The sequence below is a fragment of the Phacochoerus africanus genome, chromosome 15 (genome assembly GCF_016906955.1).
Source record: "Phacochoerus africanus isolate WHEZ1 chromosome 15, ROS_Pafr_v1, whole genome shotgun sequence".
NCBI classification, from domain to species: Eukaryota; Metazoa; Chordata; class Mammalia; order Artiodactyla; family Suidae; genus Phacochoerus; species Phacochoerus africanus.
Window position 1 is genome coordinate 19,380,528 of NC_062558.1, and position 24,345 is coordinate 19,404,872.

A 24,345-nucleotide genomic window follows, 5' to 3' on the forward strand; every position below is an offset into this window, starting at 1 on the left:
GAGAGAGAGCCCTTGTCTCTTTTTATAAGAACACTAATCCCATCACAGGGACCCTAACTCATGGACACCTCAACCTAATTATCTCCCAAAGGTCCCACCTCTGCATACCATGCCATTGTGGATAAGGCTTTCACAATATGAATTTGGGTGGAGAGGCACAAACATTCAGGCCATAACAATTTTCATTCTTTTTTTTTTTGTCTTTTTGCCATTTCTTGGGCCGCTCCCGTGGCATATGGAGGTTCCCAGGCTAGGGGTCTAATCAGAGCTGCCAGCCTACTCCAGAGCCACAGCAACGTGGGATCCAAGCCGCGTCTGCGACCTACACCACAGCTCACGGCAACGGCAGCTTAACCCACTGAGCAAGGGCAGGACTGAACCCGCAACCTCATGGTTCCTAGTTGGTTTCATTAACCACTGCGCCACGACGGGAACTCCAACAATTTTCATTCTTATAAATTTGACAAGGAACTGTGTAAATACTGAACTAGTTACATAAGTTATATACACCAGATATATGAGAGTAAGATTGTTATTTAGATAAAGTTTTAGGTTAAACTGAAACATTTTATTTTTGTACTTATATTAAGTTTTTTAGCTTAGGTTAAAAAGTTTTGGTTAATTATTTTGAAACCTAAATTAAATTACATTAAATATATTTACAAAAATAAGACCACTCATAATTTCAGTGTTTGTTGTTGATATAAAAAACTGAAATCATGCCCCATGCATTATGGTTACATCTACAGATATTCAAATTTAACTGGAATATGAATTGTTTACTCTTGGAAAATGTCAATGTGTAGCCCTTGTAAATACTAAAGTAATTAATGGTTACCTCTGGAATCACATTAGGGCACAAAAAGAAGAAAGAACATGGAAGTGCAGCACTACTCTAAAATGATCCTTTATTATAGAAGAATCTCATTCATTGATGCATATGAGAGGGAGAATTTGACAAATCAATGTATCTTTGTTTCTTGTCTAAGCTCCCCTGACGCTTACATCCTCTCTGACTTCAAATCAAGATCTTTTCTAAAGTCTGCAGCATGACACACTATGCTTCCCAGCATTTACGTTACCTGGCTTTTGCTTTGCATACAGAAGACAAAAGATGTGAAACACTTCCAATTTCCTGGACCTGAGGAGGGTAAGTCCTGAGAGCAGAAGTTTAGGATATGTCCAAGCTCAAGGACACATCCTAAGTGATGGAGGCATTTGCATCCTTAATCACTTCTTTGTTTTCTGTTTGTGGTATGTGGGTCTTCTGAGGTGTGGAGCTCAGGGCAGAGGTCTCCATACCTGAATCCAAGAGCCCTATTGATGAGATATTCCCCAAGTCCACCACCAGCAGAAAAGGAGACAGGAAATCATTATTTCAGCAGAGAACATCACTGCCCCCAAACCCTGCAAAAAAAAAAATCATAGTCTGATATTAAATAGGAAAAAGAGAATGAGCCCTGGTTAAGAGACTGAAAGTTACGCCTAAAAGGGTATAATCAGGGCAAAAGAGCATCCATGAATCTCCAGCTGCACAAATGTCAAATCAACATAACCAGAGGACAAAAATCTGTACTTTCAAAACTTAGCTCCATTTGAAATCTATCTCTGTTCTATAAGCAGAATCCCTCATAAGGGGAATACTTCTTGTACATTTAGGAAAAAGAACATAATATATTCGATTGGTTAAGAACAGGAAGATCTGTAAGCAAAGACTAAATAGGATAATTTTAATTAAAGTATTTATGTATGTAGTGAATAAAAAAACAATTATGTATTTATTCAGTATGTTTGGGAGATGGGTTTTAGGACAGAGAGAGGGCTGAGAAGCTCAAGGAAGCTGCCATTGAGGTAAAGAAACCCAGTGAAGAGTCCCCATTGTGTTTCAGCAAGTTAAGAAACCAACACAGTGTCTGTGAGGACGCAAGTTCAATCCCTGCTCTCACTCAGTGGGTTAAGGATCCAGCATTGCTGCAAGCTGCAGCATAAGTTGCAGATGTGGCTTGGATACTGTGTCGCTGTTGCTGTGGTGTAGACCTATAGCTACAGCTCTGATTTGACCCCTAGCCTGGGAACTTCCATATGCGCAGGTGTAGCCCTAAAAAGAGAAAAGAAAGAAAAAGAAACCTAATGATGTGTCCTCTGTGATGGGCATGGGTGACAAACATTTAGAAAGTGATGCTATTCTAGAAGGAAAGTGACAATGAGGCTAACAAGAAATTGGAGTTAGGAGTTCCTATCATGGCTCAGTAGTTAATGAAGCCAACTAGTATCATGAGGATGAGGGTTTGATCCCTGGCCTCACTCAGTGGGTTAAGGATCCAGTGTTGCTATGAGCTGTGGTGTAGTTCATGGATGGGGCTGGGATCCTGCATCGCTGTGACTTGGCGTAGGCTAGCAGCTACAGCTCTGATTCAACCCCTAGCCTGGTAACCTCCATATGCTATAGGTGCAGCCCTAAAATAAATAAATAAATAAGAATTTGGAGTCAGTGGGAATCTGAAGCAAAGTGTAATCATGGAAACATAAACATCCCAACAGTATTTGGAGCTTGAGAAGAGTGTAGCCTCCCCATAATACATGAACAGGAGTTCAAGCCATTCTATTTAGTTAATAAAGCAGGAGGAACATGGAGGCATCCAGCTGAGTAACCGCCAATATTTTCAAATCATCTTTTAGTTTGAACCACATCACTAGCCACATGAATCCAACCGCCATTTATCTGCTTTGTGTCTTATTTCAGTTTATGTGAAATGACAATCATTAAATCCCTCTTAGAGGTTTGTTATGGAGAAAGTGAGTCCCTCTATTCATAATGCAAGTTATCAAGTTAGATGATGACTGAGTAAAAGCAGAATTCTTACGCAAACATGCAATCACCCCAGAGTAAACAAATCAACATTCTTACCAAAGCTCAGCTGGGACATAGGATTGTAGATGTTCAATTAATGATCTCAACTGTACATGTTTATTTTTAAATATAAAAATTAAAATTTTTTGACAAAATGTTACAAATCCAAAATTAAATAGGTGAAAATAGAGTTGTTCACCCAGCTATGAGCCAGCATTAACGGATATCTTGGTTCCTTTGGCCCCAGCAAAATTCAAGCTTGAGATGAAAATCGGTTAACAGTTTTGTAAATTTTAAGAGTTCACCCATATGTTTCAGGTAAAGGGGAGGATGCCTGGATCACTGTCAGAAGAATTAGGTTAGGATCCCATATCAAATGCAACCTAGATGCCCCCAGGCCCTTATCTATAAAATGGGAACAGTGGTCTCCAACTGACAGAGTTATTGTTAGGAGTAAGTGAGATAGTGTATGTCAGTATCCAGCATAATTCAATAATATATGCAAGGCTCAAAACTTGTGTTTTCTAATATACTTTTTATTAGAGTCATGTTATTTTGGTTGAACAGTTTAGTTTTTACTTTGATATACCCAGAACTTCATTCAGTACTCAACCATCTTTATGATTTAGGAAAACTATGTTATTCAAGAAAAATAAATTCATGGAGTTTTTAGACCCTTGGCTCTGCAATATCTAATGATAGTGAATATTTAAATGCCCTGCTCAATAATGTCTGAATAATTTCTTAGTAGAATGTATAACCTCATTAAGCAACTCAGTCTATCACAACATTTGACCCCAGTGGAGACATTAATAAAAGAGAGTGTTTTAGTTTCTTACCCTCTTCCAAATATCTACCATCCTCAAGTACCAAAAACACCCTAGGTTTCCTCAGGGGTCACAAAGTTGTCCTTGGACTCAGGCTGCCTTTCCTCAGTTCATCACTAGACCAGAGGAGGCAAAGTGAGATATTAAAGGTCCTTTCATTTTCTCCCTAGAGCAAGTCAAAAGCAGGGGGCTCCCTACACTTTTTGCACCAGTGACAAAGGTGTCCCTGAGACAAAGCTCTTCCACACCCACTTCAGAGCCAAGGGAGTCAGCAAAGATCAAAAAACCCCAAAGAAAGCCCCTTCCCAAGCTAAGGCCACAGGTCCTTTACTGTTCCTGGATATAGACTGTATATGTCCCTAGTATTAACTCCTCCTTCCTCCAAATTTTGAATCCTTTCTTACTTTAGGAGAAAGGAAAAAAGGTCCCACTTTCTTCACGTCTTTCCTAGACAATAATGAATTCACTTCTGCCACCACCAACCAGCATGTTCTCTTTCCTCAGGCTGATACAAGTCCCCCCTTAGTGAGTCTCCGATTACTTACATGCAGCTTCTTGGAGGGGGTGGGATGTCAAGAATGCATGTGGTGATGAAGGTTTTGGTAAGGAGGTGGGGAAGAGGAAGCTTGCCGTAAGAGACCACCATCTCCCAGATGGGACACTGACATGTCCAAGACTCCAGCTTCAGGTCTAAAAACAGGAAAACAAAGTGGCACTGGGGGATGCAAAGCCTTCTTCCATGTATTCTTGGACGAAAAGTAAAAATTCAAGACATAAGATTAAAGGCTATCTATGGCTATTTCAAATTTATGCCATTTTTGTAAGAAGAGACATAATTCTTTTGTCATAGCAGATTAATCACAAAAATTAGAAGAAAAAATCCCATATAATTTCAGCTGCTCATCCCAATTACTCTTCAAGCTTTATTATTAGCAGAAATTTGACTTATGTCATTTTAAATTATTCCAGCACCTCACCTCATCATTTTTTTTTGGTAGCTGTATCTCATTTTAATATCCTCACCTGCAGCAATATTTCTAATCTACAGCCTAAAATTTTCTTTTGCTTGGTGTCAAGCCATTACTCTTGATTATACCTTTTCCTTTTTCACATCAGGGGATATAAATGTAAAGGAGAACTTTAGGAGATATTACCAGGTCACTACTTGGTGACAAGAGATGGTCAGTGCCAATGCCAAACTATTTTCCTTTATGAAGTAAATAATAATACTCAGAACACTGCACTTATCTCACTGTGTTTCTACTCAAAATTTCCAAATGTTCTCTACCATCCCCAGGATAAATTTTAATTTTCCCCGCTTGGGATTCATGAATCTTACAAATGTGTTCCTAGTTTATGTTTATAGCCATGACTTCTAGCATTTGATTATTTAAAAAAAAACTTCCACAAATAATAAACCAATCTCTTGAATTTTCTTAGAATAGTCTTAGTGGAATTTTGATGTTGTTTAAGTACATGTTTTTTTCCTGATTATAATGTTTCCACAGTTTTAAACATATGGAATGAATGACCAACAAAAGATAAAAAGAAGGCAGGAGGAAGGGAGGCAGGCAGGGAGAGAAGGAAGGAAGGAAGGGAGAAAAAGAAAAAAAGAAAGAAAGGAAGGAAGGAAGGAAGGAAGGAAGGAAGGAAGGAAGGAAGGAAGGAAGAAAGGAAGAAAGAAAGAAAGAAAGAAAGAAAGAAAGAAAGAAAGAAAGAAAGAAAGAAGAGAGAGAGAGAGAGAAGAAAGAAAGAAAGAAAGAAAGAAAGAAAGAGAGAAAAAGAAAGAGAGAGAAAAGAGGAAGGGAGGGAAGGAAGAAAAGAGGAAAGGAAGGAAGAGGGAAGGGAGGAAGAGTGTCAAGGACACAATCAGTTAATCAGAGAAGTACAATGCTGAGAGAGAAATGCTTAACACGACCAATAGTGGAAGAAATGTAAATTTTACCTCCAATATCAGGCTACTTATTAACCTATCATTTTTGTTAAAATGTTTTAAACATTAGTTATTTTTAAGCATATAGCATTTCTTAGCCAACATCTTATCATAATTAGCTTGCTTACTTAAAGTTTTCCTTATTGTGCTTTTCCTGTCGTCTCCCTGGGATACTTTTCTATAACTTGAAATTCTGAAAGCAGCAGTAGGTATACGTGATGTGCCAAGCTGCCCTCCAGAATGTGTGAGTGAGCACCACACCTCACCCTCAGGGCTGGTGGGCATGCACTACACAAAGTTTCCTGGCCCAAAAGGGTCTTAAGGGCTAGGAGAGGGGGAAGCCAAAGTGTGGGCCATGCTTTGCTAGACAAGCCCCATGTCCTGTTAGAAGCCTGGTCTCTTTTCATCTTTGCTATTTTCATTAATAGCAACACTGAGACTCCCATCTTCTCTAAGGTCCCTGCATCAGTAATGGCTGGTAGAGCTGCATCAACTTCGGTAGAAACTTAATTCTCATTGACATCATTTCTTATTCTCTTAATATAATGAATCATGTTTACATGAGGAAACTAGCATGAAGTTATGTTTGCATCCTAATTCAATTATATATATTTGTATATACAACTGCTTGGCCCAACATCATACACTGAATCATGTATTACTATTAGAAAACTTCCTGGAGTTCCCGTCGTGGCGCAGTGGTTAACGAATCCGACTAGGAACCATGAGGTTGCGGGTTCGGTCCCTGCCCTTGCTCAGTGGGTTAACGATCTGGCGTTGCCGTGAGCTGTGGTGTAGGTTGCAGACGCGGCTTGGATCCCGTGTTGCTGTGGCTCTGGCGTAGGCCGGTGGCTACAGCTCCGATTCAACCCCTAGCCTGGGAACCTCCATATGCCGCGGGAGTGGCCAAGAAATAGCAACAACAACAACAACAACAAAAGACAAAAAAAAAAAAAAAACTTCCTTTTACCACACTGAATTTTACTCATATATGGTTTGCTTGAATATTGTTATGACATTTTATTGTCTTTTAATGAAAACCTCACATCATTTTTCTTCTACTAAAAAAGGCTTAGCCATTTTTACACATTATTTTTACTGATACATTTTGGAGTAGTTCAGTCGGCATTATTATTACAATGTATTTATATTTACACTTAATTTTAGAAGAAATAAAATCTTTTATTATACCCTATTTGCCTTCCAGGAAAAAAAAAGATTTCCTCTCATTAAATTCTGTTTTTATGACCCTCAGTGATATTTCATAGTTTTCTTCATATAAATCCTACACATTAGTTATTAAGGTTACTTATGGGTCTTTAAAAATATTTTCCATTTGTTATTGGGATCTGTTTTTATTATATTTTCTAAGAGGTTATTTTTGGAACATAGGAAATTTATTGATTTTTAAATAATTTTCAACCAGGCTACTCACATATTTTTAAGCATGTTAATTTTTCAGGTGCTTGCCTTGGATTTTCCAGACATATAATTCTATATCCTATAAGCATTATCCACAAAGTACAAATGTCTAGCTTCATGGAGGCAGGTACAGCTGTAGCACATCCAAAGACTCAGATTCTCATTTCACTCACACACTTTACTTCCAACTTCTCCTCCCAAAGGTTAAATAACATAACAGTTTTACAGCAACAAAACAGAACTCATGTCTGATTGCACACCTGTAATTTAGATTCGTAGTGAAAATAGGTCTGGTTCATGTAACTGTTGATAAAAGCTATTGGCAAATAACTTTTGGTTCCAGGCTGCTTAGGGCCATCTTCACTCTGTGTAAACAAAGGAGGGAGCCACAGAACAGCTGATGGATGAGGTGTCCGTGTATTTAGTAGTAGTATTATGAAATCACTTCCAACATCCAGCTAAATACCTCATGAAACATAGGGCTAGAACAACTGTTACCACAATTCTGTTAACAACATTGCTTCATGTTCTCCAGCAGTCATCCTGTGCTGTCCAGTGTAGGAGAAATACAGGAGCAGATGCTGTGGTGCGAGGAATGGGCAGAGGTGGCCCTGTCCAGGGTGCTGATCCATAATCTCCATCACACCAAACGCTTCAGAATGCGCAGGATGGTTGACTGGGAGTTATATAGATGGATTACTCACCAAATCTTACTGCCAGCTCTTCAACTCATCTGCTTTGTGATTTTCATTATGTATAAACTATGAAGTATATTGATGACCTCACTGTATTTATAAGGAAAAATATTTTTCAAATACAAACTTGTACCTTGGTGTAGTAAGACATTCTCACTGCAGTCACGTAAATTTGCATAAATCATTGCCTATATCTCTATTTTAAAACTAGATCACAGACTCATTTGTTTTCTAAGTACCTTTTAGATTGAGCATTTCAAGGGCAGATATGGAGTCTTTAGATTTTTTTACATCATATTGGACACAATAGGTGATTAATCTCAGATTTGAAGAGAAAAGCAGAGCAAGACAATTCAAAGCAAAAGAAAATAAGGAAGCAGCTGCCTAAAAACAGACCAGGTGTATAGATTTATCATGGAAAAAATTATTTCATACCCTAATACCCTCTTTTCTATTTAACTATATTTACTTTGGGTTAGAAGAAATGAAAGAAAAGTAGTTTCATGTCTTGATATTGAGCATAAAGTGTACCTAAAGCCTTTGTACAATTTCTCCCACCAACCAGCTTATGCATTTTTGGAGAGCAGCATATGTACATCTGAGAGATACCAATGACATGTTGAGGTCCTGAAAACGTGCTCTCATATAGAGTTTTTCAGTGATCTTGAAAGTAAGCATCCTTTGTTTTTGAATTTCTGAAAAGGGCCATTACTTCTCAAATAATTATTTACTAAAGCAGTAGGACCTTATGGGAATTTTAGGCTCTTGAACTGTTTTAAAACTCACATCACAAACACGCAAATTTCAGAACTGAGAAAAAACTGAAGAAACAACTTTGGTAGATCTGGAAATCATATCACCTGAGCTTTTAAACAAACTCATTCGCAGACACATTTTTTTTAGAAAGTACCACAAATGTGTTGGATACTCAAGCCCAGCTGTTTGATCATGCTTACTCTTGCAGACTTAACTAACAGATAACATCTGAATACACAGGTTGTGATTTAGGTTAAACAAGAAAGAGATTTGATTACTAATCATAAATGCAGGTAAATTTTCTGAGGGAACACTTTAAGTCCTTTCTTCCTGTAGTGTAATTTCCATATCTCATTTCTATTGGGACTGCTTGTTTTCCAGGTCCTTTGGCATTTATTTTACTTCTTTGCACACAGCATGTTCAAAGGACCAAACATTCACTTAAAAAACACACAGAGAGGCTTAGTTATTTTTAGTTTATACAATAATTTTCTTTCCATTATGGCTGGTTTACAGTGTTCTGTCAATTTTCTACTGTATAGCATGGTGAGCCAGTTACACATATATGTATATATTCTTTTTTCTCACATTATCATGCTCCATCATAAGTGACTAGACATAGGATCTCACAGCAGGATCTTGCTGCTAATCCATTCCAAAGGCAATAGTCTGCATCTATTTACCCAAGCTCCCAATCCATCCCACTCCATCCCCCTCCCCCTTGGCAACCACAAGTCTGTTCTTCAAGTCCATGATTTTCTTTTTTGTGGAAAGGTTCATGACATGATACTATATTTAGAAAACCCTAAGAACTCAACCCAAAAACTACTTGAACTGATCAACAAATTCAGCAAAGTAACAGATATAAGATTAACATTCAGAAATCAGTTGCATTTCTGTATACTAACAATGAAGTATTAGAAAAGGAATGCAAAAATACAATACATTTTAAAATTGCACCCCCAAAAATCAAATACCTGGGAATACACCTGACCAAGGAGGTAAAAGACTTAATTTTAATCCAAATGTCTCTAGAGGATTACATTATATCTCCTTTCATGAGAATCCATGTGTTCCCTTCTCCAAAATCTATCAGCTGGTTTAAATGCCATCAGGCTACACAGATCACTGTGGTTTTATGAAATTTCAATATCCACCCATATTTTCTATAAAATATGCTGGTAAAGAGATTTGGGGGTCTTAATTTAACTCCACTCCCTTCTCTGTATACCTTCTTGTGTGAATATGTTCCCTCAAGCCAAAAACAGACGCTGCTTCACAGAAATATTTTGCAAAAATATGTTATTTTCATCAGTCAATAAATTCACTTTCTTATAGGAACACTCCACCTCAGAATGATAAAAATCCATTAACTTCCTGCCAAAATGAATATTTTTTCATAATAAGTATATGAATAGAAACAATCCAAGATTAAATCTGAGTCTCAGGTTATTTGCTGCATCATTCTCAAAGACTTGTGATACATGAATGAAGCAAAAGAACTTTCAACACCCAAAGAGAGTAGTTTTAACAAGGTCAACAGGCTTTATTGGAGAGTAAATCTGTATATTTCTGAGGCATAAACACAAGGTAAAATGCAAGGTTGGAGTTTTAAGAACATTTTGTATCAGTGTCATGTCCCCACTTGGAAACTGTGAATTTTGGTTAGTAGAGACATATGGAATAAGGGAAGCAGAAATCGAAATCCAGGATCTGCTGAAGGTGGAGGGTCTAAGAGGAGACTCTCCCCACATTAAGATGAGGCCACAGTGGACACACCATTAAGGCGTTTGTCACTCAAGTCAAATAGATTAGCCACTCAATCTAAGACATAATCTAAGAAGCCCAAAAAACTCAACATGAATTTAACTAGATTCCAAAAAGACTAGGTGCTGAATTTAAACATTGAAAATCTTCCGGAAAGCCGTAGTTCTCAAATGTGAGCAGCAGAATCACAGGGAGGGTTATTAAAACACACAGTGATGAGCATATCATCAGCCCCAGGCTTTCTAAAGAATCTCCATTTCTAACAATTCTCAGGTGATGCTGATGCTGCCTGTCCAGGGACTTAAACTGAGAACCACTGCTCTGGATGAATACACCTTTATCCTAGCCTTCAGACTATTTCCACTAAAAAAAAATTGCAAGGCTATAGAGGAACACATGATAAAAGATAAATAAGAACTCAAGGAAATAAATACTAGTAAAAATCAAAAGCAGAGCTGTGAGACTTCAAGTACTGGAGTCATCAATCAAACTATAAAACAACTATGTTTAACATCTGTGTTTTAAAAAATAAGTCAAGCTTAAAAATTCTTTAGTAAGTACCCCTAAAAAAAAGGGAAAAAAAAAGAGAAAGGAAGGAAGGAAGAAAATAAAGAAAAAAGGAAAAGGAGTTCCTGTTGTGGCTCAGGAGTAAAAAACCTGGCTAGTATCCTTGAGGAAGCAAATTCAATCCCAGGCCCCGCTCTATGGGTTAAGAATCTGGAGTTGCCCTGAGCTGCAGTGTAGTGAGCTGTGGCGTAGGCTATAGACATAGCTCAGATCTGGCATTGCTGTGGCTGTGATGTAGGCTAGCAGCTGCAGCTCCAATTCAACCCCTAGCCTGGTAACTTCCATATGCTGCAGGCGAAGTCCCCTCCCCTCAAAAAAAGAAAAACTTTAGGAGATAGGAAATTATAAATAGTGACAGCACAGATTGGGAAAAAAATGCCAGTAGATATTCTGGAAATGAAAAGGAAAGTAAACAAATGAGATTAACGACAGCTTAGATGAAGCTAAAGGAAGAATTCACAAACTTGAAGGTAGGTCAGAAAGAAGAATCTAGGTCAGAAATCAGGAAACTCTAGTCCACGAGCAAATTCTGGCCCACTACTTGTCTTTTGTAAATAAAGGTTTATTGGAACACAGCCATGGTCATTTTCTTAATATTGTCTATGGTTGTCATGGCCTAAACTGAGCTTATGAGAGAGTGATACCTTTGAGGCAAAATTTAAGAAGGCATTCACTCTCAGGCAAGTGCCAATTCTATACTCACCCAACCTGAAAGTAAATTCCTTCTTAAATTTAATTCCTTGGGCTTTCCCTGGCCTTGGAGGAAAAGAGTCATGAGAGGGTCTTCTAGGTGGTAAATATATGGAGCTGCTTGTTTTTGCTGTAATAACTATAGTTTGTACAGTTTTCTGTATTTATTTCAATTTCATTTTTTAAATAAATGCTTCTCTAAATCAGGTTAAGGAAGAAATAACAATAAAAATTAGAAACATTTTTAACTCAAAAATAATGAAAATATTACCTATCATTGTAAGTGGGATGAAATCAGGGTAATGATGTGTATACTGGCAGAGCATATAAGACAGATATAAGTGATCTGGACATCTATGTTAAAGGGCAGCACGTCCAATGAGGCAGTCATCCTACTCCTGGGTATAACCCTTCAGAAAGCTGCATCCATGTGCCCAAAGTTATGTGTGCAGGAATGCCTACAGCAGAATTATTATACCATATAGCTATTAAAAATTACTGAATTATAGCAAAAATAAGAGCAATTATTGAAAACATACTGCTTACAAAAGAAGCAAGAACAAAACAATATATCATTCCATTTATATAAAGTTCAAAAACAAGCAAAACTAAGTCAGTCAATAACTGCCTCAAAGTAAGGGGAAAGGAGTATGATCAAGAAGGTACATAAAGTGATTTTCTCTTCTTATGTTAGTTTCTTTCTTAGAATGAGTGAAGATCATACAATATTTGCTTTTTTGGTAATTTTTAAAAGACACCTTTATTTTAGGCACTTTTCTGTGTATATTTCAAAATGTTTGAAATGTTTAAAAAGGAAAATGCATATACATGGATTAACTGCATAAAAGAAGATTAAGGGAAAGTTCTTTTCTTTGCTATAGACTTTCAGGTATTTCTCAAGTTGCATGCTATTATGGTATTAAATCATCTAACAATATGCTGTATTTTTTAACAATGCTCTATTGACTAAGGTTTTTGAAACACCAGATTCTATGAACTGAAAGAATGTATACAATGGGCTGTTGAATGAGTTGTTTTAATAAAGGTGGAGAAAATCACCTACCATTATGGAGAATACAAAATATGCACAGAAGTAGGCAGAACTGTATGATGAAAATTCATGTATCACACACCCAACTTCAACATCAATATTTTGCACACCCAATTTTACCCACTCTCCTCTAATTATTTTTCTGAATTATTTTAAAGGAAAGACCAGCTATCATAGCATTCACCTATGAACATATCAGTATTTCATTTTAACAAATAAAAACAGATTTTAACATCAACACAAGGGCACCATTATAATTCCAAAAAGTCCCAATAATTCTTTAATATCAATACATATTTAATGGTCCTATTTATCTCAACAATAATTTTGTAATTTTTTTTTCTGAAGCAGGATCTAAATAAGATCTATGCTGAATTTAATAAATACAATTAACTCTTTGCCATTAGCAACCCACTCCCACATTTTTTTTAATGCTATTAATCTATTGTAGAAAACAGATTATTTACACTGAAAAAGGTCCCACATTCCGAGGCTGGTTGTTTACTTGTGGTGTTGATAATCTTTCTTTTTATCTTCCTTTCAATTTCTCTTTGGAAGTATGCAAACTTACCTTCCAATCTTGATGTCACGTACAGAAACCATGACAGCATTATCTGGTCGAGTGCACAGGAAAGCTCACTTAACACCCCTAAAAGAAATAAAGATCACTTTCAAAAACATTCATTCAATTGACAGTGGTCAGGTCCAAACCATCTATTTAAGGCAATAATAACTGCATGGCTATAGATCTAAATCTAGTTACAGAAAAGACTTCAGAATTAATGCACTTTGGCACTCATTATATTTATGATAATGAACTATTTTCCAATTAACTGTTATTCCTACATCCTAAATCAGTCTCCCCTATGCATTCAGGAAAGCCCCCTCACTTAATTGAGCAGTGTTTCTCATTTGTGGACCACGTACTGTGTCTTCATTTATTCTAGATAAACTGAGAAACAGGATTATCACAAGCTTCAAATGGTAAAATTAATAACCAGATTTTAAATTAGCAATATTAAAAATATTTTGTGTCAGTGAGATGGATGACATCATTTGAAATATTTTAACCAATTTATTTTTATTGGGCCTAATAATAAATACCTGAGGTTAAAAATCAGGTCCTGTATTCAGTTAATTACTTCATTTATTTTTTAGTTCTACCAAATCAGAAATTCTTAACTTATATTAAGACTTGACAAATATCAGTCATGTAAAATGAATTTGAATGTTTTGTGTTTCTGCCTTATAGTTCTAGATATTTGGATCAAACATGAAACACATGGAAATTATTTGGACTTCTTCTTCTCCTTCTTCTTGTTTTTAAGGCCACATCCAAAGCTAGGGTTGAATCAGAGCTGTAGCCGCCTCTGGCCTATGCACACCCACAGTAATGCCGGATTCAAGGTACACTTGCAACCTATACCACAGCTCACCGCAATGCCAGATCCTTTAACCCAGTGACTGAGGCCAGTGATTGAATCCACACCCTCATGGATACTGGCTGGGTTCATTATTGCTGAGCCATGATGGGAACTCTGGATATGTCATACTGAATATTATGTCCTATGTGCGAAAAGATGCTAAATTAATTACCACGTCACATTTAAAAGCATTTGAATGATTAGGAAAGAGCATAGCAGTAAATATATGTTGAATTCTTTTTTTTTTGTATTTATTTATGGAAAATATTTCTTCACATTCTATTGGAGCATTTAAATTTGTTTTTTAAATATATCACAGTGTGTCATTCATTTTCTTATCTGACAGGTGAAGAAGAAATTCAGGGCTGAAAAAGAATCACATTTTTGGCTTTTGAGCTGTATGTGCCAATTTAGATTTCTTAAGAAATCTGTTGTCTTATCAACAATATTAACATAATGCTGTCACTCAAATAATACATTCAGACTACTCAAGTTACTAAATGTATTTTTGAGATATGTCACAAAGCAAAAGTGCCTGAAATCAGAGAAATAGACCTTAATCTTTTATTGATGCTGTGAATTGTGAAAGGAATCTTATCCTTCGCTTGAAAAGCTCCCAGGAGCAACCTCCCCCTTGACAACTAGCTACTCCAGAGGGGAAGAGCAAGTCTTGTTTTCACTTCTAGCCTGTATCTTAGAATAGCAACCCGAAAAGTCAGACATTCAATGGCCATGATTACTCACATTTGCAATATTTTCTCTTTACTTGAATATTAAATCCAGACTGTGCATATGGCCAGTTTTTGGCTGAATATTTGACACTTTAATGCTTACTCTTTCATTTGCTTGTCACAACTCTACTTGTGACAAATATAGTGACTACAGCCTATTATTGATACCCAAAGACTTTATCCAATCATAGTTTAAAAGATTGTTGCTTATTACCCCATATAGTCACTGAAAATGGATTTGCTTCAGGACATTCCTCTACCCATTAAGCAAAATATTGGCCATAAACACAGATGATTAATTGTCCACAGTACATATCACTGACACCTGTCTCCTTCCTCTGTCCCGCTTACACACAATGTTCCAGACAAACAAGGTCTTCATTCTCTTGCATGGACAGGCTCTGCTTTTGCTTGACACAGTACCTTTGCATGAGCTTGTCCCTTTATCCCCATGGATAGAGGAGGCTGTTATTTCACAAGGCTGCTTCCTCTCATGATCTTCATCTCAGTTAAAAGCCCCTTCTCAGTAAAACTATCCTGATTTCTCAATCTGTATAACCACATTCCCAATCACTTACCATCACATCCAGAAGTAATATTAACATTATTTAATGATCTTGAAGGCATATACACCCATCAGAAGGGATGCAGGCTGGAGACAACAAACACAGCTAGACTGGTGCATCGTTGCCAAATATATACCCTGATAACATCACACTCTCTATTCTCTCAGAGCATTTGTCGCTTTCTGGAGCTTATCTCAATTTGGCTGCTCTCCAGCTCCTCCCAATAAGAATATAAGCTCTATATGACCAGAGATTTTTTTAAAAAAAAAATTTATTGGAATGTAATTGAGTTACAAAGTTGTGTTAGTTTCAATACAATTAAATATTACTCAGACATTAAAAAACATGATAAAATCCCATTTGCAACAACATGGATGAACTTGGAAACTATCATATGAAGTGAAGTAAGTCAAACAGAGAAAGACAAATATTATATGAGCTGACTAAGTGAAATCTAATAGAAACGATACAATAGCACTTACAAAACAGGAGCAGCACTTTCTTCACCACTGCATCCTTGGTACCCAAAAGCTTTCCATGTAACACCTGTTAAACAATGGGTGCCAAAGATTGACCATTTGGCCTGATTTTGCTCCCAAGAGCACCAATTTCCATTTCCTATGTGCCACTAGCAATAGCGTTAGATTATCTCACACAGGAAAACCTCATTTTGTTACCATTCTAGGAAAAACTCAATGAATTTGCCAAGCACTTTACTGAATTTTGCTTAAAAGATGGGTAGTGTAAAATCATCTGTACCCCCCCCCCCCCCCGACCACTTTTTTTTTTTTTGTCTTTTCTAGGGCCTCACCCACGGCATATGGAAGTTCCCAGGCTAGGGGTCTAATTGGAGCTGTCGCCACCAGCCTACGCCAGAGCCACAGCAACGCTGGATCCGAGCCGCGTCTGCGACCTACACCACAGCTCATGGCAATGCTGGATCCTTGACCCACTGATTTACGCCAGGGATTGAAGCCGCAACCTCATGGTTCCTAGTCAGATTCGTTAACCACTGAGCCATGACAGGAACTCCCCTCCCCCGACCATTTTTGATAGCACTTGGCAGACTCCATAAGTTCTGACGTTTCCACATATACCACTGCCCACTCCCACAAATAACTAGCAGGGGTCATGGACCACACCTTGATAAACACCTTCGTGAAGCAAAGTTTGACTTCAAGTGAATAAATGTTCAAATTTCCATGAGGGCCAAGTTAGGGGACTCCCCAACTAAATTTCATGGTATTTGTCTTATACTAAAGAGAAGTAAAAACTAAGAAAGTAATAAGAGTAAGTTAATTTAAATGGTATGGAAAAGACCATAAATATTATCAGAAGTTTCAGCAAATGCTTTGGTTTTAATAATGACAATGAGAGCTCAGATTTAAACTACGCATAAGGATAGTAGCCACGGTAGTTACTAAATGCCTATAAAGTACCAAATACTCTTCTGAAATGTCCTCATCTGTGAAATAAGTACAATAGAACTGACTCTAGGGGTTATTGTGAGGAATAATAAGATGTACATGAAGAATTTAGCACACTGCCTGTCAACACAGTAGGTACCCAATAAATATTGTTATTAATAACGATTTCAAGCATTTTTAAAAGACAGATATGAAGTACAGTGTTAATGCCTCTAAAAGTTTTTGGTTTTATTATTTCAGAAATGTCCTCAAAATCTTTACACTCAAAAACTGCGTGAGAGGAGTTCCCATCATGGCACGGCAGAATCAAATCCAACTAGGAACCATGAGGTTGTGGGTTCGATCCCTGGCCTTGCTCAGTGGGTTAAGGATCTGGTGTTGCTGTGAGCTGTGGTGTAGGTCACAGACATGGCTCAGATCTGGCATTGCTGTGGCTCTGGCATAGGCTGGCAGCAACAGCCCTGGTTAGACCCCTAGCCTGGGAACCTCCATATGCCATAGGTGCGGCCCTAAAAAAAAAAAAAAAAAAAAACTGCATGAGAGAAGTTGGTCCACCACCATGTAATAAAGCCCTCAACTTGTCAATCTTATCATCTCCCTTAAAGTAATGGCTTCAGGAGGAAAAGTCAGTTAAAAAATCTATAGTGACTATGAAAACTCTCCTTTCCAACTCACAGCCCAAAACTCCAGAAAGTGATGAATATGATTAGAACCCATATGACATGAACATAGTTACATTATAATTATAGAATCATGCAGCTGAAGGGCATGCATAGTGCAACATCCTACTTTTACAGATGAGGAATATGCATCTCAGAGGTTAAGCGATTGGCCAAGAGTTCTGCAACTACTTTTATTCAACTCAATAGTGTCCATTTACTCTGCACAAGGTAACCTATCACTATTACAAGGAATAAAACATACATAAGACATAAGTTCCACATCCAAGTATATCACAATAATGGAGAGGAGAAAACACAAGTACAAAATGACAAGAGAATATATGACCCTGGTGGGTAAAAACAGATATTGGTTCTTCCTGGAGGAAAAACAGAAAAATATTTCTTTAATAAGCATGTAGATGTTCTTTGCATGCTGTCTTGGCTTTCGGGGTGTTCATATGAAGGGGTGGTTATCCTTCTAGAAGGAAGGATCAATGGAAGCAAAAGTAGCAGAAGAAAATTAAGGAAAAATTTAGGGACCACAGAGCTGTTAAATATGATTAGTGCCTTGGGTAGACGAATGGTAAAAATTAGATACAGGTCTGTACCCAAGGCTGGGATCACAATGTAGCTGGCTTTAAATAACCACCAAAGAAGTTTAAACTTAATTCAGAAAGCTAAGATGACACTGCAGGCTCTTTGCCAGGAGAATAACTTTATATAAACTGATTTAGGAAGATAGATCTGTGCATGCTATGAAGAATGATTTATATGAGGGAGAAACTAGAATCGGGTAGATGAATTTATTTTTGGTATAATACAGGTCAGAAATGCATTCTTTATCTAGCATACTGGCAGAGGTCATGGACAGAATTAAGAAAATAGTATCTGTGAAATTGGTTGTGTGGGACAACACTGAGTTTAGGATTAAGAATCAAAGATAAAAGAACAGGGGAGAGTGTTTAACAGGCTAAATAAGACCAGGAGCAGAAAGAAAGTCTACCGGGGTGGGGGGCAGGGGGAGAAGAGATGAATGGCTAGGTTCTTGGCCTTAAGTACTGGCAATTTGTTCCATTCATTTGAGGGAAGATAAACTTACACAAAGAGAGCTGGCAAAGCAGACCCAGGACTTGTGGAAGAGACTGAGGTGAGAAAGCCAGATTTTGCAGTCATCCACATGGGGTGATCAAGGTTTGGGTTAGGTAATGTCATCACAGGGCGAGATGAAGGAAAAGGATAATGACAGGGGGAAGCGGAGTGTTGAAGGTTGTTTTCTTTAATCCCTTTCTACAGTAGAAAGAAGAGTTGTCAGAGGAGCCCATAAAATGTCTGGAGAAGAGGAAATTGGAAACCACCCTTCCTTGCTATAACAGGCAGGAATTTCTGGGGTAGAGGGAAAGTGAGACAAATATATTATTATATATGTGTTATATATAATGCATGTAATAGATGTACCACACAACTATGAAGAGCAGAAGTCCATTATGAGTCTAAAAAGAATGCATCCATCATCACTATTTATACATCTAAGATAGCATACTTGCACACCTAGGCTATTTTTATGTTTCCCTTTTTTTCACACTCACTGAAAGCATCTAATTCCTAAAGGGGGAAAAAAAAAAAAGCTAGTAGAGGAGAAAATATAAACCTAAGAAGGGGTAAACTATGACAGCAACATATTTTAAAATATGGAAAGAGAATCAAGAATATAGTGGGTTTTGGAGTTCCTGTCATGGGGCAGTGGTTAACGAATCTGCCTAGGAACCATGAGGTTTCAGGTTTGGTCCCTGGCCTTGCTCAGTGGGTTAAGGATCTGGCGTTGCCATGAGCTGTGGTGTAGGTCGTAGATGCAGCTCGGATCCCACGTTGCTGTGGCTGTGGCGTAGGCCTCAGCTACAGCTCCGACTCAATCCCTACCCTGGGAACCTCCATATGCCAGGGGAGTGGCCCTAGAAAAGGCAAAAAGGAAAAAAAAAAAAGAATACAGTGTTTTTTGTTTGTTTGTTTGTTTAAGGAAAGGAGGCCCTATGTTTTTCTTTTCTTACCTCAGTCACAAGTGAGACATTCATCAGTTCCACTTAAGGTGCATTAAGTGCCTATGACTGTGCGCCATACTCTCTACAGGGGAATTGGGTTGCAGATGGGAAAAGCTGGGCAACAAGGACCCCATCCTTCAGCTAGAGGAGCAGCCCACCTAATGAAGCAAAGGAGAATAATCACTTTACAAACTCCCACTTGTGGCCAAGCCCCAAGCCCAGCCCCAAGGGAACAGAGGACATGGGTTCCAGAGGAAACATCCAGAACAGACATTTGCTTGTAACTAGAATAAAGACAGATTTTGCCAGACAGTTAAGGAAGGGAAATTCAGGAAGAGAAAACATGAGTCAAGTCACAGAGAAGTGAAACAGAAATGAAAGGAGAGTGGTCCGGAATGCTGATAAAGAGGAGGACAAGTGGAGAAGCTGGGGTCATGGGGTCCCGTGTTCTCAGTGGAGGGAGATCCAGGATGGAGAGAACTTGGAAGAAGCACTGGGGAAGGAACCACTGAACAGCATTCATGATAAATACACAGAGGTTGTGAGCCACAGCTCTGAGTTCAGGTTCAGGGACTTCCAGTGAGCTGGCAGCACCGTCATGTGAATTTCTCTCAGCACTAGCTGCTAACGAAGAATAAAAACTCCAAGTCAGTTTCCCCCCTAGAATACAGGGTTGGGTGGTGAACTGGCATTGTAGGAGGGACCAGACTCCTGTCTTGCCCTGTGGTAGTACAGGACATGGAGATGGCTCTTGACGTGTGAGTCCTCAGAACAACTGATTTGGGAAGAGCTGTCCTCCTCAGGTCCTTGTGAGAATCAAATAACCAGCGAGACATTAAAAATAATGAAACCAGGGCACTTTGAACAACACGTCTCACTGGAGTAAAATTTAGTTAGTTCTACAAAACAAAGTTACTTTATTAACATCATCTAAAACCACAGAGGCAAAGAGCTATGGGGGATCAAAGAAACAGTCACTGACCTTGAATCTGAAAATCTAAGAACTAGGCCATGTGTGCACACGTGCATGCATGCAGACACGCACACAGACACATGCACTCACCTTGGTCCTTAGCTAATAGGCACTATTAAACACTTACTATAAAAATAATAAAAACACATGCAAGAGTAAGGAGAGCAAAATGAAGATTCTTATACCTACTATCCAGCTTCAGTAAGTATAACCTCATGTCCAGTATAAACTGATGGGCTTTTAACTTCTTTTACAGTTTAAGAGGACTCTATAGGGACTTAAACAGTTGTAAAAAAAGATGATGAAAATATTCAAGAGAATGGAAGCAATTTCATGCCTAGCAATGATACACATCAGCTTCCCTGGGCTGTAAAATATAAAAGAAAAAGTTGCAAAAGCCTCCTTCAACTGTATGTAGAATGAACCATAAAGAGAACACAGAACAACTGTATTCCACACTCACAAAAGGCCAATAAAATTATAGCAGTAAAATGCTCCCAAGAGAGGATTTATATAAGCCCCAAATAATTTTTAACTACAGTATAATTTAACACTGAAATGGGATTCAATGGGAAGCTATTAATTTCCATCTGTGATGATCATTAAAAATATCATCAACACCCATTTATCTTTGGGGCATGGAGCTGTCCCTTAAGCATCTTTCTATATTATTCATTTATGTGTATATTAAGTCAAATCACGCTACATGGAATTCAAGTAGTTATACTTACTTCTAAATGTCTTAATCAATTTTCAAAAGCAGAGTGTGTTACTATTTCTAATTCGATGTAAGTATAGTTAACTTGCTAAGGATTTGAATGCAATGCACTATTATGTTTCAATGGAAAAACCAGCAATCAATAATCTTGTCAATTTTGTTAATGTAATCATCATCTAGAACATGTAATTTAATCAGTTCCAATTATTAAAACAAATTATGGCCCTACTGATGCCCCTTAATTCTTCTGTACAAGTGAAGGGCGAACAAAACATGGCTTTATACCTAACTCTCCAGCTGATCCTTCCAAATCAGGATGTACTGAGTTCGAGCCTGTTAACCGGCTCAACAATCATCTGACCCTTGTCACTTTTCTCCCCTTTATGCAACTCTCTTTGATCTTTAACCACTTTCTGGTTAGCAATACTACTTTACACAAATCCTCAGGTTATACAATACACATCTTGCTAAATCAACTCTTAACACTTCTAATTATTATTCATTACTTGAAAATGTTTTCTTTCTTTCTTTTCTTCAGACATATTGTGAATTTTTAAAAAATCAATTATCTCAACAATGCCTTATGTTACTGTGGTTGTGGGTCTGTACCTGCATCATCAATTAAAAAAAATTATATATAGTAAAGAATAAATACCACCCTCTGAAATATTAAAATTCCCCTGAAGTTTCCTTTAAACTTACTATCATCTTCCCTACCATCCTTTGAGAATTAATCTTCTTTTCCTCAAATGCCAGCATGTAATTAAAAAAAAACAAAACTTAATTTGTTTGTTTATCCAAATCTGGTGTTGACCAAGAGCTAGGCATTCAAGTGGGCAGTGCTGAGCAAACACAGATGTGGCCCCTATTTAATGCGGCCTGCAGGCTAATGCAGAAAAGAAACATTAATCACACAGTCTAATTCTGGTCCTAATATTTAAAGCAATGAGTATCCAGTAAAGAGTGTTAACTGTGTGTGTGTGTGTGTGTGTGTGTGTGTGTGTGTGTGTGTGTGGTGTGCATCTGTAGAGAAGTGACACATAAGTGTTTGCATTGCCAAAACATCACATGGGTTTCCAGGTTGAGAAATCTGAAAAATATTTTTATGAATTACTTTTGTATTATTTGCATTACAAAACATGTTCTCTTTATTGTGAATATAAAGTTTTTGTCTATATATCTACAAAATTGGTTTACCTGAGCTAGTCTAGAAAACTAGTCAGTTTTAGCATTATTCTTCAAGACAATGCTTTGAAGTACCAAATATTAAAAAGACTAGGGAAGGCAGTTATGCTCACTACTTTATACCATCAATGCAAAGTTGACGAGGGGGCACCCAGATTTGAACCCCATATATCACTTCTATCTGGAATCTAATATATGGCACAAATGAACCTTTCCACAGAAAAGAACATCATGGACTTGGAGAATAGACTTGTGGTTGCCAAAGGGGAGAGGGAAGGAGTGAGATGGATGGGGTTCTTGGAGTTAATAGATGCAGACTATTGCCTTTGGAATGGATTAGCAATGAGATCCTACTTTGTAGGATCTGGGAACTATGTCTGGTCACTTATGATGGATCATGATAACGTGAGAAAAAAGAATGTACACATGTGTGTGTAACTGGGTCACCATGCTTTGCAGTAGAAAATTGACAGAACACTGTAAACCAGCTATAATGGAAAAAAAACAAAAATCATTATAAACTAAAAAAAAAAAAAAGACTAGGGAAATAAATGATCATATAAATGCACTTGCTATTCTTTAAGCTATTTCTTAGTTATTTGTATAGTCCTAAAATTCTATGACTGTAATTCAAAAGTGTTGTTTTGACTCCATCACACAAAAATGGGAGTATTATAACTTTTTTGAAAACTAGTATTTAATGGATCCAAATAGCTCTTGCTTCCAAAAGAATAAGCCTATTTAAGTCAGAGGACCAAAAGTCAGCCCATATAGGCACTACACTTATGACAAAAATAAATAAATAAATGAATACTCAACTTTTGTCAAGTAAATGAGTTAAGAATCTTATCAACACATACAATTATCTACTCTATTAAAATTGTGAAGTTGTTTCCATAGAAACTTGAAAACTTGACATTGCAAGTTCTAAGAGTAAAAAAGATTTCATTTTATTTATCTTATTATTCAGGGTCTAACAAAGAGTTTAGAACAGAGTCTTAATGTTTCTTTTTTTACTATATAAAATGTCTTTCAAAAGTCTATTTTTGTTATAACTTCAGATTTAATTGTATTATGCCCCAAAGTTTTTCATGATTACTCTAATATCTACTAAAAATACATAATATGAAATAAAGTTGTTGATTGTTTAGTCAAATATTTAAAAACAATTGGCACTGAGTATTCTTACCTATCTTAAAGCACAATTGCATTTATTCAAATACACTGAAATGAAAATAAGTGAATAGTTTTAATTAAATGTCATGATCTCATTACAGAGATACCAACATCCTGGTTTTCCCAGAACTCGGCAGTTTCCAGAGGTGTGGGATGTTTGGTGTTACAACTGGGGCAGTTCAGGCAAACCAAGACTTCAGTCAATAAACATCACCATACGTAACAAGTATGTGTCAGTTGCCCTCAGTGCTTAATCAGAACTGTGATTGTCCTATTTTGTTGCCTGTTTATGCAGTTGTGACCTTCCTAGCAAGAGTGAAAAATACTAAATCTAAAACCCTGGCCTGTGGGATCCCAGTCTCATTCTTGGAGAATGTAATTTGCTCAAGCTTTAGTTTGGTCCAAGGTTTTTGACCTGTTTGCCTGAGGAACTCAAGTTTTCTTTTTTGTTATTCAGTAATAATCTCTGAATACTGAAACAATAGGAGAATTTGAAAAATCTATATGTGCATGCCTATCAAATAGGTTTTAAAAGAATGCAGGCGATACAGCTAATGCTTACCTGGCCAGACAGATTTTCAACACGGTCTGTGTTCATGGGTGAGGAATTGCTGGTGTGAAGATTTCGTATCATGGAGCAAGCTAAGAAGATGAGACTTCTCTTTCTTCTCATACCACGTAGAAACAATAAATGAATACAACGTGTTACTGATACACTTGGATCTTAGAGTCCGCAGTTGTCACAATGAAATGAAAAGAGAAGTGATATCAGGAATGCCCTGAAACAAGACAGGAAAAAAAAAAAAAAGATAATGAATGTATTTTGAGCTATGTGTATGCAGAGGATGAGAGGGGTTGCCTTTCCTTGGTATTTTCAACAAAGTTTTT

General features: G+C 37.4%; 1 long non-coding RNA gene across 2 annotated transcripts; it reads right to left on the bottom strand.

Moving 5' to 3' along the window:
- Positions 1-846: 846 nt before the first annotated feature.
- LOC125116577 (uncharacterized) lies at positions 847-24,232 on the bottom strand. 2 transcript variants are annotated; one of them, XR_007132374.1, is made up of 4 exons: positions 24,020-24,232; positions 13,131-13,208; positions 4,224-4,368; positions 847-1,407 (listed from the first exon to the last, which is right to left on the bottom strand). It is a non-coding gene; the product is annotated as an uncharacterized LOC125116577 (long non-coding RNA). The 2 variants fall into 2 exon arrangements; XR_007132375.1 differs by lacking the exon at positions 24,020-24,232 and adding an exon at positions 15,763-15,822.
- Between the last annotated feature and the right edge of the window lie 113 nt (positions 24,233-24,345).